General features: G+C 38.2%; 1 pseudogene; it reads right to left on the bottom strand.

The window, feature by feature from the left end:
• Nucleotides 1-15,206: 15,206 nt before the first annotated feature.
• Nucleotides 15,207-15,325, bottom strand: LOC118608379 (annotated as a pseudogene).
• Between the last annotated feature and the right edge of the window lie 299 nt (nucleotides 15,326-15,624).

Here is a 15,624-nt window from a genome sequence, read left to right as displayed (position 1 = left end):
AACTCAGGATCTAGTGACAGTTTTTATATTTTCCTACTATGTGACATTGAAAAAAAACATATCTTCTATGAACCTCATTTTCCTTATACGTACACAGATAATAATACTTGCCCTGTCCCCTCACAAGATTGAAAGAAGAGTCACAAGAAATATTGGAGGGCAAAATCTCTCAACTGCAAAGCACGATGCACACAGGAGGTGTGACTAGTAGATGAAAATCAGCTAGTAGTTGATGCTATACTGATACAATCAACAGAAAGCCAAAATCACTATTGAAGCCCTATGATTCTCCTTCAAAAAATTTTTTTCTATATCATAGAGTCAAGTCACAAGTATAAAATGCAATAAATGCATTTCCAAAGCAGACATTGGGGAGATAAAGCCCCATGGGGCGTACAGACTCCCTTACTACTCTGAATGGTGTGGAAAAATTGCTGTCAGTTCTTGTCACACCCTGTTATCTTTAGGTCAGTGATGTTCTTTGCTGTTGGAATCACTGCTTTAGTATCCCAGGGGAGAAGGGCTCAATGCTTATGGTACTAGTGGAAGGTGTTCAGAGAACAGAGCTAGGCAATAGCAACCATTAGCATCATGATGATTCAGTGTTTTCCTTTAACTAGATAGAACATTAATTTTTTTAACCTCTTGCTATAAGAAACACTCTAAATGCTAAGATGGGAAAAATAAAGTTAGTTTTAAATGTTTTTGCATGTTGCATACGATATTTATGTTTAAAATAAACTATGCTGTAGGTTTGGACACCTGGGAAAAGGAAGGGTGGAGGAAACAGAATCAGTAGAGGAGAACCTTACACAACAATGGGATTTGGAAAATTAGTGGCCAACCCAAAGCAGAGCTCCAGGGCAAAGAAAAATCATTAAAGAGTTCAACTTTGGCCAGAATGGCCAGGCCATTGTACCTCTGCCATTTCCAGTTATTGGCTAGGACTTATCTGAAAAAAATGTGGCCTTGTCTGGAAAAATGAAATTCTTCCTGAAGGAGATTAACAGAAGCTCTTAGCTAGCTGCATTCCCTGTAGCGAAACAGCAAGTTCTTTCTTGTAGGGAGATTCAGGCATGCACGTCCACCATTGCCACAGAGGAGAGGTGCTGAAGACCAAGTGAGAAAGATTCAGCATTAAAAAAAATATCTTTCAGGAGTGAGGGATAAATGAGTATATTAGGTAAATAAAGTAAGATTTCTGGGTAGCACTAAAAAGGCACTTGAAATTAGTAGTCATGTATTTAAGTAGAAACCAGTCAATGTGATCCTGTGTTTTTCTCAGTTCATGTTCACCTATTGCAGTAAGTGGGATTTTGTCAACTGAGTAAAACAGAGGGCACCATGTGTATAGTCCGTTCAATTATAAAATTCTGCAATTACATGTGTACAAAGGTGATCTTTCATCCCAAGGGCTCCCACATTGATTCCAAGGGTGAGTAAAATATAGCCCATGGGCCAAATCTGGCCTATTTTTATAAATAAAGTCTTACTGCAACACAGCCAGGCCCAATTGTTTACATACTATCTATGGTTTTTTTTCTTTTTTTCTTTTTCTTTGCTACAAAGGCAGAGTTAAATAGTCACAGTAGAGATTGTAGGGCATACAAAGCATAAAACATTTAATTTCTGGCCCTTTTAGTCCAAGTTGTTTCTGGATTGGGCTGATTTAGTCTTCCATTTGGATCTCTGCCAAAACTGTGGATTCAAAGAACATGACCACCTGGCATAGATGAAGGGCATTCTTTGATCACGAGCATAGAAGTAGGTATAACCCGTGGTAGATTCCTTAGGCCCTAGAAAATCGCTTACCATTTAGTTGGTACCCAGTACATTTTTGTTGAATTAATCTGTGTTAAATACTGTCCCAATTTTGTATCCATTCACTTATTTGACAAATATCCAAGCACCTTGTCTAAGCTAAGCCATTATTACAGGGGCTAGGGATACAGTATATAATTATAGTATCATTATTACCCAATATTTTATCACAACTATGGATTTTTATCCTATTTTTCAGGTGAAAATAACACTATCCTTCCAATATATATTGCCTTCCTATTTATAAATAATGCCCAATGAATAATTTCATTTTTAATAAAATTATGCATAAGCCAATATTTCAAAAAGCAAAAGCAAGGTTCTAAAAATTCTACTGAAATGTTTATAGTACTTTTATTTGATGTGCAGCTTTGCATGCTAAGTTTATAAACAACTCCTATTTCTAGCTCCAGTTATTGCTGACATTCACCTTGTTCATGGCATTCCTTCAGTAGGCATTTAATCAATTAGTCATTCAGGTATGAACTTTGGGAAACTGGTGTGGCATTCACAGTTCGCATGCCTTATCAAGTTGCAGAAAAGGGAGCTGAGACTAAAGTGCCAATATCTGTGCCTGCAATTTGGATGAAAGAAGTCAGCTTGCCATGTTCAAGAGGGTCTGGAGATGGGAGACGAAAAAGAATCATGGACTGAAATGGAGAAGTCAGGGGTTGTTGCAGGGAGAAGTCGGAGGTTGTTGTAGGTAGAAGTAAGAAAAAAATGGAGGGCAATGCTAGAATTGGGGAAGGGCAAGCTGTACAGAAAACCAGGTCATGGTCACCTGGGGCTGAGTGATAAATTTCCCAAGTGCAGGAATAAACATTAGCGTGGAAGGTGACGTTGTCTCTCTGGGCTCTTGGAAAAAGAAGGAGTTTCTGCCACCTCCTCCACCAGAAGAAAAATCACAAGCTATGATGTTGGAGACACTAGACAGAACTGGGATCTTCATATGGCACATTTGGCTTTCATTTGTGATCTGCAGGAAAGGTAGTCGTTGTATAGTTTCTGTTCATTACAGTTTCCTCTATAGCTATGCAGGACAGGAAGGAAGGTCACCTGCTCTTATGGACTGAATTGTGTCCCCCTCCCAAATTTATATATTGAAACCACAAATCCCCATGTGGCTGTATTTGGATATGGGGCCTTTAGGGAGATAATTAAGATTAAGTGATGTTATAAGAGTGGAGTCCTAATCTAATAAAACTGGTGTCATTATAAGAAGAGTTAGAGACACAAGAGATCTCTCTTTGTGTACATTCACAGAGAAGAACCATGTGATAACATAGCAATGAAGCAGCCATCTGTAAGACAGCAAGAGTGCTCTCACCAGGAACAGAATCTGCCAGCACCTCAATCTGGGACTTCTATCCTCCAGAACTATGAGAAAATAAATTTCAGTTGTTTAGGGAACCCAGTCTGTAGTATTTTGTTATGACAGCTAGCACAGACTAACACAACTGCCCAGTGTCTTCTAGATAAAGATTAATGTCAAGTAAAACCCAACATGCACAGAAAAATTAAGTCATATTCCTGTGGTCAGGGATAGCTATGCATTTAAGGAGGTTTTCTCATCAGTCTCCTTGTATCCAGTCCTTACTGCACACTAAAGCAGCAGGGGTGTCTTTCTAAATCATGTCGCACTCACAAATTGTCATGGGCTACCACTTATGGGACAACAGCTATAAGACAAACCCCATATGCCTTAAGCTGCCTTACAAAATCCTCCACACTCCTGCTCCAACTTGAAATTTCGGGGCCGCCACCCAGGCCTCTTCCCACCCAGACACCCGAAACTCCAGCTATACCACTTGCACTTCCTGAATATGCCACACTCTTGTATGACTTTGAGTCATCACCCTGCCTAGAATGTCCTCCCCCACATCAAGCCCCCGCTCCTCAACTACCTGCCACACCTCTTCTCCCCCTCCCAGGGCCAACTCAAGTGTCACTCTGTTTTGATCTCTTATACCTTAAGTGGAACTAATTGTTCTCTCATTTTTGTCCCTACATACGTTACCCTTTAATAGCACTTGTCACATTAAATTGCAGTTGCTTTTTAGAGTGTCCACCCCCAAAAAAGAATGAGCTTTTCAAAGCAGAGAACATGTATTACTCATCTTTGAGAGAACAATACCAGCTCAATAAAAGCTTTTGAATGAATGTTGGATGAATTTACATAACTGTTCAAGAAGATCAGCATTAAGAGCAATGGGGCCCCTTATGGATAACTAGATGAATAACTTGCCAGTATACTCACGCAAGATTCCATTCTCTGGCTAAACCGCAAGGCTATCATCAAGTTTTAAACAGGCAAGAAATCCCATTTTTATAAAAAATCCATGATTCTACCCAATGATTAGGAAGAATAGGGACAAAGAAGAACTGACTATGAATATCTGGGAATTAGAAAAAAGCAATGGCTTCCTTATTCGTAAAATGAAAGACATAGGTGAAATGACTTCGAAGAACATTCCAAAGCCCAGATTCTTAGATTCCTCAGATGAGCAAAACAACTCTTATCTCTACAGCCCCAGGTTATCATTTTGCAATTACAGTCTGCTGAAGAAATCAACCCCTCATCCTCACCAAAGAGATGGTTAACTGTAAAGGGCTGGGCTGAAAATATGCTTTTAAAAAAACAGTACAGCACTCAATTATTCAGCTGCCTGTTTGGGCTGCCTTCCTGGACCCAGCAAACCTTCAGATTTAATGACCAGGGTTAGCTAGGGGCATGTCCCGCATGTTTAAATATCAACAAGCCTGACAGATCACTGCTTTTTGAGACATTGAGACTAATGCAAAATAAGCATCAGATCTCAAATGGTAGAACCAAAGCACTAGTTAAAAAAAAAAAACATAAGCTGAGTAGTGTGCCTTTCAAACAGTAGAAGTGTCTTATCCAGATAGTTGACCCAATTTAAATAATTCTACTCTAAAACCTCAACTACACTGTCAAATTAAAATGCTAATTGCTTTAACTACTTCCCATTAATGGTATAGACCCAATTCAAGTAGATTTTCACGCAGAGCTATCATCATCTAACTTGCGTCTAGACAAGCTATTAAGAACAGAATCATAGAAGTGTAGACTAGGAAGACCCTCAGAGGTCACATTCATTTTACAGATGAGAAAACTGAAATCCAAAAAGCTTAACTGCTCCACTGCAGTCTACTGTTCTTTCTAGTACATATATGTGCATTTCTGAAGATGTATTCAGGACATAGCAGACTTAGGAGTTAGACTTATTAATGTAAAAATATATAAACACCCCTCCACCCCACACTCTTAACCTGTCAGTAACTCCTGGTTGTCTGTCCCACAAAATACATGCTCCTTAGCTGGGCATACAAAACCACGTGTGAGTTGGCCTCTTCTACCTCTGTGGCAGCACCCACCCCTGTTCCTCCCTGCCCTGGACTTCATTTTGCAACAACTCAATGATTCTTGCTGGTTCCCACTAACCTTGGCACCTTTCTTCATGCTGTCACATGTTTCCTTTGCTCAACTTTTACTCCTCTTTGTATACTCAGCCCTTTAACCCTTTGCTTCAAGAAACCTTCCTAGAGAGTTCCTTTGAGAACCAATCTCTCCTTTTTCTCTCACTCTTAGCACTATTATTAGAGTCCTGGTGACATCTTGCCTTAAATTCAGAGGTCATCTTCACATATGCCTCTCCACTTGATTGTAAGTTTGGGAATCCCTAAGATTCCTAGCATGGAGCTTAGTATACAATAAGTGCTCAATAAAGTCTATTTATTTGCGTTGTAATTGAGGATATAGGTGGGGGAGGGGGCACGAAGGATCTTGCTGTCCAGAGGCTCTAAGCAAAAATGCGAAGCAGCTGACACAGGATTCTATTTGTCTTTCTGTTCTGCGTGCCTCTGTTTTTTCCATGCCTCTGAGATCCAATACCCTCATGCTGGCAGATCTGGCGGTCTCCTAATGTGCTCTGTGCACTCCAAAAAAATTACCTTTTCCCTGCTGCCACCTCAAATCCAGTTCCAAACCTCCATTCTCTCAGTGTAGCTGATCTCAGTCGAACATTAAGGAAGAAAGCAATTAGTTTCAGGTAATACCTGCAGGGGTATGAGTGGTGGGACAGACCTGTGTGTATGCTGAAAGCTCACAGGAAATATGTGAAGCAATAAATAAGACTAAGAGTTGTACTCACCAGCACATTAACTTTAGGTTTATTTGTCTCCTCTTGCTAAATGAATGAATCCTCTTGAGCATGTGGGATTCCACCACAAAAACCTATCTTTCTATGACACTGCCTTTATCCACATAGAACTATAGGGACTGGGGCATTGTAAACCCAGGCAATAGTTAATCTAGTTAGTCTCTTCTAGTTAATCCAAGTGGGATATACACAATATCTATAGATAGATCTATGGAATGACCTTGGAGTCAGAAGACTTGTATTTAAGTCTTGGCTCCACCAAAGAGTATCAGTTTAGGTCCTCCAGAAAGGATATACCAAGACAGAAGTGCAAACAATTTATTGGGAGTGACTATTGTGATAGATGAGGAGAGAGGGCAGGAGTAGGAAGGGACAGCTTTCAGAGACCGATGCAAGTATGGCATGTATGAAAAGAGGGAAGAGGAAAGAATTGGCATTGAAGAGCCTGAGACTGTGGTGTAGATGTTAGAATGTCCCATACAGCCCAGAGGGGACTCCAGAGTGCTAGGTAGAAATAAGCAGACCTAAGTGCCCTGTTGTGCTCAGTCATTGGCTAGAGCTGCCCAAGGAGAGCCTGTCCCGGGCCCGAATGCTCCAAAGGCACTACATCTGGAGGTTGTCAACTGACTGTACTGTGTATAAGAAGTTCTCTCTTGAAAAATCTGAGCAGCGCATCTACATGAATGCCATACGAAGGAAGTCATTCAATCTTACTGCACTTCTTCTGCAAATGGGCAAAACAAGATTTACCAATCATATTGATCAAATAAACCAACCTGGCTCACTTACTGGTTGGTTTTACTGTGGTAAAGTAGGGGTTTGTGTGTAGAGCAGGCTTCCTGAAAAATCACAATTTAGATAACAATTTACCAAACAAAAAAATGACATACTTTTGGAATTCATTTGGAGTGTGTGTGTGTGTGTGTGTGTGTGTGTGTGTGTGCGTGTGTTTAATCAAATAGCTCATTATATTTTTGTGGTTGCATAACTTCCAAATCACGTTTATATACATTAATTAATTTGCTTGCCACAGTGTTGTTGATCTATATTTTACTGTCCCTATTTCAAAAGGAGAAAACTAAGACTCAGAGAGGTTAAGCAACTAGCACACAGTTGCAAAGCTAGTAAGTGGCAGGACAGTGTTTCAAATTGACATCTTTGGATTCAATTCAGTGTTTTTCCTAAGACTTTACTATGTCTCTTAAGAAAAATACAGCTAGTGGCAGAATGAGGCAAAAATCAATATAACAACTAACTTGGGATTTGTAGGGAACTTTTCAGACCTTTTCAAATGTACATGCCAATAACACTATAGGCTGAGCCTACTTTGAGATCCTATTACATAGTACTTGGTTCACCGAAAAGGTACATGTCAACAGATGTGTCGTTTCAATCTGTACTAAAGACTCCAAAGGATTCTTGGACCTGCATTCAATGAGTCAGCGATAAAATTTGACTATCACAGTTTTATTGCAATAATAATTCACATACCATACAACACTCCCATTTAAAGTGTACAATTGGATGATTTTTAGTATATTCAAAGTTGTACAACCATCACCACTATCAATTTTCATCATGATTATTTTCATCATCCCAAAAAGACACCTTTTATCCATCAGCAGTCACACCTCATTCCCTTAGTCTTTTGTGGCCGGCTTCTTTCACTTAGCAGAACATTTCCAAAGTTCATCCATTTTGTAATATGCCCTCAGGTTGCATCAGTACTTTAGTCATTTTTATGGCCGAATGATATTCTATCATATCTGTTCACCATATTTTGTTTATTCATTCATCAGTTTTTGGACATTTGGGTTGCTTCCACTCTTTGGCTAAGTTTTGTGTGAACTTATGTTTTAATTTCTCTTGGGGAAATTATGTCTATAGATAGATAGATAGATAGATACAGATATAGATAGATAGATAGATAGATATAGATAGATAGAGAGATACATATATAGATAGATAGATAGATAGATAGATAGATAGATAGATAGATAGATATATCTCTTGGGGATATAGCTATATATATTTCTCTTGGGGATACACACACACACACACACACACACACACACACACACACACCTGGGAGTGGCATTGCAGGATCACATAACTCCATGTTCAACTTTTGAAGGAGCAACAATAGACTTAAAATCTATGACATATCTAGAAATGATAGTTTCAGAAAGACTGTCTTATTCTCTGCACTAGGACAGAGAACAACTCCACATCACAGGGGTGGTAGAAGTTACCGAAGTCTCCTAGAGCTGGTCTGGTGGCTATGGTTTTCCCGGCATTCTCAATTCTAAAGACTTCTTTCATGTTCTTCAATAAGTCGAGACTCCTTCCTGTCTCAGGGCTTTTGCACTCGTTGGCTCTTCTGCCTTGGGACATTCGTCCTCTATATGGTCACATCTCACTTCTTTGTGTCATCCTCACTTTAGCTAATTTAAAGTAGATACTACTCAGTCAATCACTGTCTTATCTTGTTTATTTTTCTTCATATCACTTAGTACCACCTGACCTACTATATATACATAGTATTAAATGTGTATATAATATTATATACTACAGTATATGCTTTTTCAAAATTCACCATTATTGGCTGCTCTGTGAAATGGGTCTGAGCACTTTAAATCAGTTTCCTTTCAGCCAGCATGATTGTAAGTTTGGTCAATAGAGGGCGGTAGGGAGACATTGCTAGAAAAAGGATTTTCTTTTTTTTTTTTTGAGATTCCTAAATCTTTTATTTTATTATTATTTTTTAATTATTATGGTGACGTTGATTAACAAAATCCAATAAGTTTTAAGTGTACAATTCAACAGTAAGTCATATATATATTGCATTGTGTTCACCACCCATAGTTAGATTTCTTTCTGTCACCACATATTTGACCCCTTTTACCCTACCTATCTTCCCCCTACCCCACTCCTCCCTCTGGTGACCACTAGTCTACTGTCCATGTCCATGAGTCTCTGTTTGTCATGTTCATTTGTTGCTTTTAGATTTATATCCCACACATGACTGATACCATGTGGTTTTCAGCTTGGAAAAAAGGAATTTTGCTTCCTGGTTTCTGTGTGCTCTCTTGTAGGTTCCAGCAGCACTGGAAGCTTCAACACCCACACCTTCCCCACATCCTAGCTCCTGCAGTGTGGGCACCTTCCCCAGAGCCCAGCTCCTGTGGCACTTGAACCTTTGCTGCCTAGTTCCTGCAATGCATTGTGGCCAACATCACTCAGCTATTGTGTTCTTGGGTATTTGGATTCCATTTCAGCAACTGAAGTGACAGTTTGGGGAAAAATTTTGTAATTTTTTTGGTTCGATTTGGTTTGTTTTTCTTTCCCCACACCCTTAACTTTACTGGAGTATAACTAGCAAATAAATACAGCATATATTTAAGATGAGTTGATGTTTTGATATATGTATACATTGTGAAATCACTGAAACTAGCTAATTAATATACTTATCATCTCGCATAGTTACCATTTTCTTTGTGTGTGTATGGTGAGAACACTTAACAGTTACCTTCTTAGTAAATTTCAAATATACAGTATAGTAAATCCTCTCCTTCTCCCACACCAAACCATTGGCATCCGCCAATCTACTCTCTGATTTTATGAGTTAAATGTTTTTGGATTTCACTTATGAGATCACACAGTATTTGTCTTTCTGTATGATTTATTTCATTACCACAATGCCCTCAGGGTCCATCTGTGTTATTGCAATGGCAAGATTTCCTTCGCTTTTATAGCTGAATAATATCCCACTGTGTGTGTGTATGTATGTATAGACAATTTTTTCCTTTATTCAATCATCTGTTTGTGTACATATAGCTTGCTTCCATGCCTTGACTATTATAAATAATGCTGCAGTAAAGATAGGGGTGCAGATATCTCTTTGAGATAGCAATTTTGTTTTCTTTGGATATATGCCTAGTAGTAGGATCGCTGGGTCATATCATAGTTGTATTTTTAATTTTTTGAGGACTGTTCATACTGTTTTCTATAATGGCTGCACCAATTTACATTTCCACTAGCAGTGCACAAGGGTTCCCTTCTCTCCACATCCTCGCCAAAACTTATTTCATCTCTTTTCAATAACAGCTATTCTCACAGATGTGAGGTAATATCTCATTGTGGTTTGGATTTGAATTTTCCTGATGATTAGTGACATTGAGTACCTTTTCATGTAACCATCGATCATTTGAATATTTTCTTTGATAAATGTGTATTCAGGTCCTTTACCATTTTTTAATCAGGTTATTTGTGTTTTTACTATTGAGTTGTAAGAGTCTCTTATGTATTTTAGATATTAACCCCTTGTCAGATTTATCAGCAGTCCCCAACCTTTTTGGCACCAGGGACCGGTGCTCTTATGAGAATCTAATCCTAATGCTCTGAGGTGTAGCTGAGGTGGTGAGGCTAGTGCTAGGCAGTGGCTGCAGAAACAGATGAAACTTTACTCACTTCCTGCTGTGCAGCCCAGTTCGTAACAGGCCATGGACTGATATGGACTCCTAAGATATACAGTTTTCAAATATCTTCTCCCATTCTGTAGGTTGTCTTTTTATTCTGTTGATTTTTTCTTTTGCTATGCAGCTTTTTAGTTTGGTGTAGTCCTATTTGTTGATTTACACTTTATTTGCTTGTGCTTTTGGTGTCATATCTAAACAATTAATGCTAAGAACAATGTCAAAGAGATTTTTCCTATGTTTTCTTCTAGGAACTTCACAGTTATGAGTCTTATGTTTAAGTCTTTAATCCATTTCGAGTTAGTTTTTGTGAATGGTGTACAAAAGTGGTCCAATTTCATTATTTTGCATGTGAATACCCAATTTGACCAGCACCACTTATTTAAGATAACATCTTTTCCTTCTTGAGAATTTTTGGCTCCACCGTCAAATATTAGTTGACCATATAAGCATGATTAATTTCTGGGCTCTTCATTGGGTTCCATTGGTCTATGTGTCTAAAACAGTATTGGACTGTTTTGATTACTATAGTTTGAAATCAGGCAGTGTGATGCTTCCAAATTTGTTCATCTTTCTTAAGATTGCTTTGGCTATTTGAGGTCTTTTGTGGTTCCGTACCAATTTTAGGATTTTTCTTTCTATTTCATAAAATATCCCACAAAAAGTCCAGTAAAGGGTTTAAGATATTTTGAATAGTTTTGATAAGTTGATAATACATCCTTGACCACCATTTAGTGAAAAACTAAGCTCTGTGGAATAGGGTTTACAAACTGGTAGACCGATGAAAATAACTAGGAGAGAGAAATGTTTTTGTTATCTTGAAGTACATGGCTGCTTTGGCTGGTTCTTCTGCTCTGGCAGATCTCCATCTCCAATGAGAGGACATCTAAGCCAAGGCCAACATGGTGGTATAAGGAAGAATCAAGTTGAGAATAAGAAAATCCTGTTCAGCACTGTTCCAAATGAACTCTATCCCATGCACAATATCTGGATGTGATTGTGTCTATTTTTATTGTGTTTTATTACATCTGATACTGTTGCCTTAGGAACGTATCGAAAAGGATGTTGGCACATTTAAGAAAGCTGAGGGGGAAAAAAACAGGCAAAGTGGCTAGTTTTCCTTAGGAATTTTAGTGAGGAGTAGGAGTTTGGGGCTAAAGACAGCCATAAGCCTTCCTGGAAACCTTTATCTATATCTCAGTATTTAGCTATGTATATTTTGTATACATAAATATTATGTATATTCCAGAATGTGTGGGGCTCCCTCTATGTTTGGGAGATGGAGATATATGGGAGATAGCTCTTAAAGGGAACTGACTCTGGAAGATTTGAAGACTAAGGGATACCCAGAATGTATTCTCTTGTTTCACTCTTAATACCTCCATCGCAAGAATCATTACCATTATGTGTTCATACAAATCTTCTAACTTCCATAAGTATCTCCACAAGTATTTCCAAAACCTGGTTCCCATATTCATAAAGCTAGCTTGTCTTAGTATTCATGTTCTCTGCAGGCAAATATGCTAAATCCCAGAGTAGCAGGGAATGAGAAAAAGTATATATTCTCTAAGACTAAACTCCGTCATATAACAGAGGTCGGGGCTGAGGATATAAATGAAAATAGCATTTAAATCCATAGGTACGATGAGGAGTGTTGGTAGACAGTACCATACTCAGGCTTGGGCCACTAGAACCCTCAGAGATGGAGGAGAGGTCGAGAAACCAATAAAGTAGAACTGAGAAGCAGTTGCCAGTGGCAGAAGAGCAGGAGCGTGTTTTCTTAGAAGACAAGTAAATAGTGCAGGCTAAGCTACAGTGGAGACCAAGGCAAAAGCAAATATATGCACCTCATATACATGTTTGGATGTACTTTTTAAATCGTTGCATTTTTTTCCAGAATATGAAAGTAAAGAAAAACTAAAGTTTGAAAATATTATTTATGAATTTGTTTCCATTAGAGCCAGAGAGGTGAAACTATTGAAAAATTAGGGGAATATATAAAACATTTATACTCAATACTATGAGTTTTATTACACTTACTTTTAAATTTTTCAATATTTTAGAAAATATGTTAAAACATATGCATGAAAACACATATATGTGAACATATTCACGTATATGAACACAGACAGGCACACGTGAAATGGGCCTGAGGCTCCAATATGGTTTGGCATTACACTGTTAGGTTTTATCTTCATTTAAAATGTTTATGCTTATCACAGTTTTTTTGAATTGATTTTGACTTTTTGAAATATTGCATTTGAATATTATTTATATTGATTACTGAGTTTTTATTGCAGCCCTTAAATTCTGTGCCCGAGGTGAGCAAAACACTCGCTCGTCTCCCCCTAATCCCAGCTCTGCAAGTGAAGAGACCATTACAAGGAAGAGAGAGCAATCTACTGGGCCAGATGCTGCTTGGATGGTCAAATAAGCTGGGAGTGGAAAACTGGCCATTGGGTTTAGCGACGTGGGAGTCATTGGTAACCTTGACAACAGTGGTTTCGGTGAAGTATCGGAGGGTAAAATCCTGACTAGATCAAATTCAAGACTGTTAAAAATGTACCTGCAGGATTTTAATTTACGGAGGTAACTATGTGACAAGGAGAGGCTAATGTCATTGAAAGATGATTTTTATTTATTACTTACATTTCCTAAGAGGAGAGAGCATGCCACACCCTGCAGGCCATGTGGGGAAATACCAGACTTGGTCAGGAGGCAGAAGCAGGAACAAGGGGAAAGTATGGGCTGGAGACTTCGTTATATTTCTCTCAGGAAAGGCAAGGCAGGACAGGGGAAACAGCTGAGGATTGACTAGTTTGAATAATGTCAGCTGGTTCTGGGCTGTAGCAGTGGTCTCTAGCTATCTGGTACCTGATCCTGAGTGATTTAGGGCGGGGAAAATATTGGCTTAGGGTGTGAGAGTTAGATAAAGGAGTCGATTGGGAGTATAGGCTCGGAATTAGTTGGAGGGTTTGTAATATGTCTGTGTGTTGCTGAAAGCTGGATCACAAGGGTGACGTAAACAACTTTGACCATTAGCTTGGCCCTGTGATTAAAGGATGCCAAGCAGACAAATACAGAATCTAAGAAAATCCAGTTAGAACAAAGACAGAAGGGGTAGTGAGGAAGTAAAGAAGGCGAAATCATTTTTATCTTTATTTATTTGCTATCTGTTTCAGTCTGACCTAGTTTGTTTTTGGATTAAATAGCCAACATTTTCTTAAACTTTCCACAAGCCATCTATGTAAAAGCATATGAGAATAACCACTGAATTGACATTTCTTATGAAATGTTCAACATAATGCTGTTTTTTGACCATACCAGCATGAGAAAAAAGGCAGTCTTGAATCAAAGACAGAAATAAAATGACCATGAGATAAAATATTACTTCCTGTTGACATTTTATAACACTTAATTTACCTTTAGAAATGTCATATAATCTTTTCACCTTTATTCAGTGTGTTTACTTGCCTTCTTTTGAAAAGACTCCTCTCTCTCCTAGAATTTCTCAATGCAGTGTAACAACTTAACTAAAATGAGAGAGTGAGAGAGGAAGCAAGCCGCTGCATTATGGATAACTGAAATGAAGGATTCTAAAACATTTAGTCTTTATACTCGCAACAACCATAACTGCCAGAATTCCTGCATGTAGAGTAATTTGCATCTCTCTAGTTCATGAAGCCCATTAGCAATGTAATCAATAGACACATAAAACACTCAAGCTCAAGGAGCCCTGAGAGATCATTCACCCCAGTGTTTTTTATAAACACTCAGAGATCTGCAAAGGTCTTGAGAGTTCAGGTGGTCATAGTGGTCATTGTGTTTGTTTCGATTTCTGTTTTTAAAATCAGTCAACTTTAAAATGATTATTTTAATGTTAGGTTTCCATTTAAAACATATATCGAGTGGACATGTGGTGGTTGATTGATAGGTGAGCTTGTTTATGATACATCACTTATCACCACCAGCCGGCTTCAGGGTTTTGATCACTACACAGTAAAAACTCTTTCTATTTTTATCATATATATTTAATTTTCACCCTGAATGGACCAGGTTGAAGACAGAAAACACAGGGAACACTGATGTTGATATACGGCATGTGACTGAGGTGTCTAGAAATGATAATAATTCTGCCAGTTTGCCTTTTGATGATCTATGACTTCTGACTCATCAATATTCTCATATAAAACATGACACTACCTCTAGGATTTCAAAAGCCAGCCTTAAAAGAGACAATAAAGTAATGAATATATAAGTTTTCTATTCATTTACTAGGAATAAAAGCTACCCCATCCAGAAAGTGTCATCCACAGAGAAATGCTTTCAAATGGCAGTCTGAAGCTTTCCCTGTCATGTCAATATTTAGCAACTGATACACACTATAAAAACAAACTCCAGAATAGCTAATGCAGTACTGAAAGAGAAGAACAAAGTTTGAAGGCTGATGGTACCTGCCCAAGACTTAAAACTACAATAATTAAGGCATTGCTGTATTGGAGAAAGAATAGACAGATAGATCAATGTAAAACATAATTATCTTGATCTCACGAACCTTTCGTTTTTAGAACCATATATATTTTATATTTCCTAAACTGTGTGTATTTCTGTATTATTATTATTATTATTATTATTATTATTATTTTTTTTTTGTGAGGCAACCCTTGGTTGACCTCACAGATTGCAAAGACCTTATCAGATTACAAAACCCTTATTTTTTGTTTTTTTATGCCTATAGCACCTGGGTTTCCTAGGTGGTCTCCCATCCAAGTACTGACCAGGCCCGATCCTGCTTAGCTTCCGAGATCAGACAGGATCAGACATGTTCAGGGTAACATGGCCATAGACTGTATTATTCTTATTCTGAGTTATTTCTTGAAAAGATATTTATTTTATTTTATCGTTTTGATTCCCAGTAACATATTGGCGCAAAGGAGAAAAGAAAAAACAGGTTGAATGGCTGCTGTGGATTCATAAATTCTTCTCACAGCCTTGAAGACTGGAAGGCAAGTCAGAACTTGGTGGAGGATATTTAAATGGACTTCATGATCAATAATAAGGTCTCTTAAGTTTTTCCATTTCTCACTCTCTCCCTAAAAAATGAAAGAGCTACGGTTTGATCTCCACCTTTGACATGTAGTAATTTA

This window comes from Rousettus aegyptiacus, unplaced genomic scaffold, assembly GCF_014176215.1.
Source record: "Rousettus aegyptiacus isolate mRouAeg1 unplaced genomic scaffold, mRouAeg1.p scaffold_m13_p_9, whole genome shotgun sequence".
Taxonomy (NCBI): Eukaryota; Metazoa; Chordata; class Mammalia; order Chiroptera; family Pteropodidae; genus Rousettus; species Rousettus aegyptiacus.
This window is presented reverse-complemented; position numbering and strand designations above follow the sequence as displayed.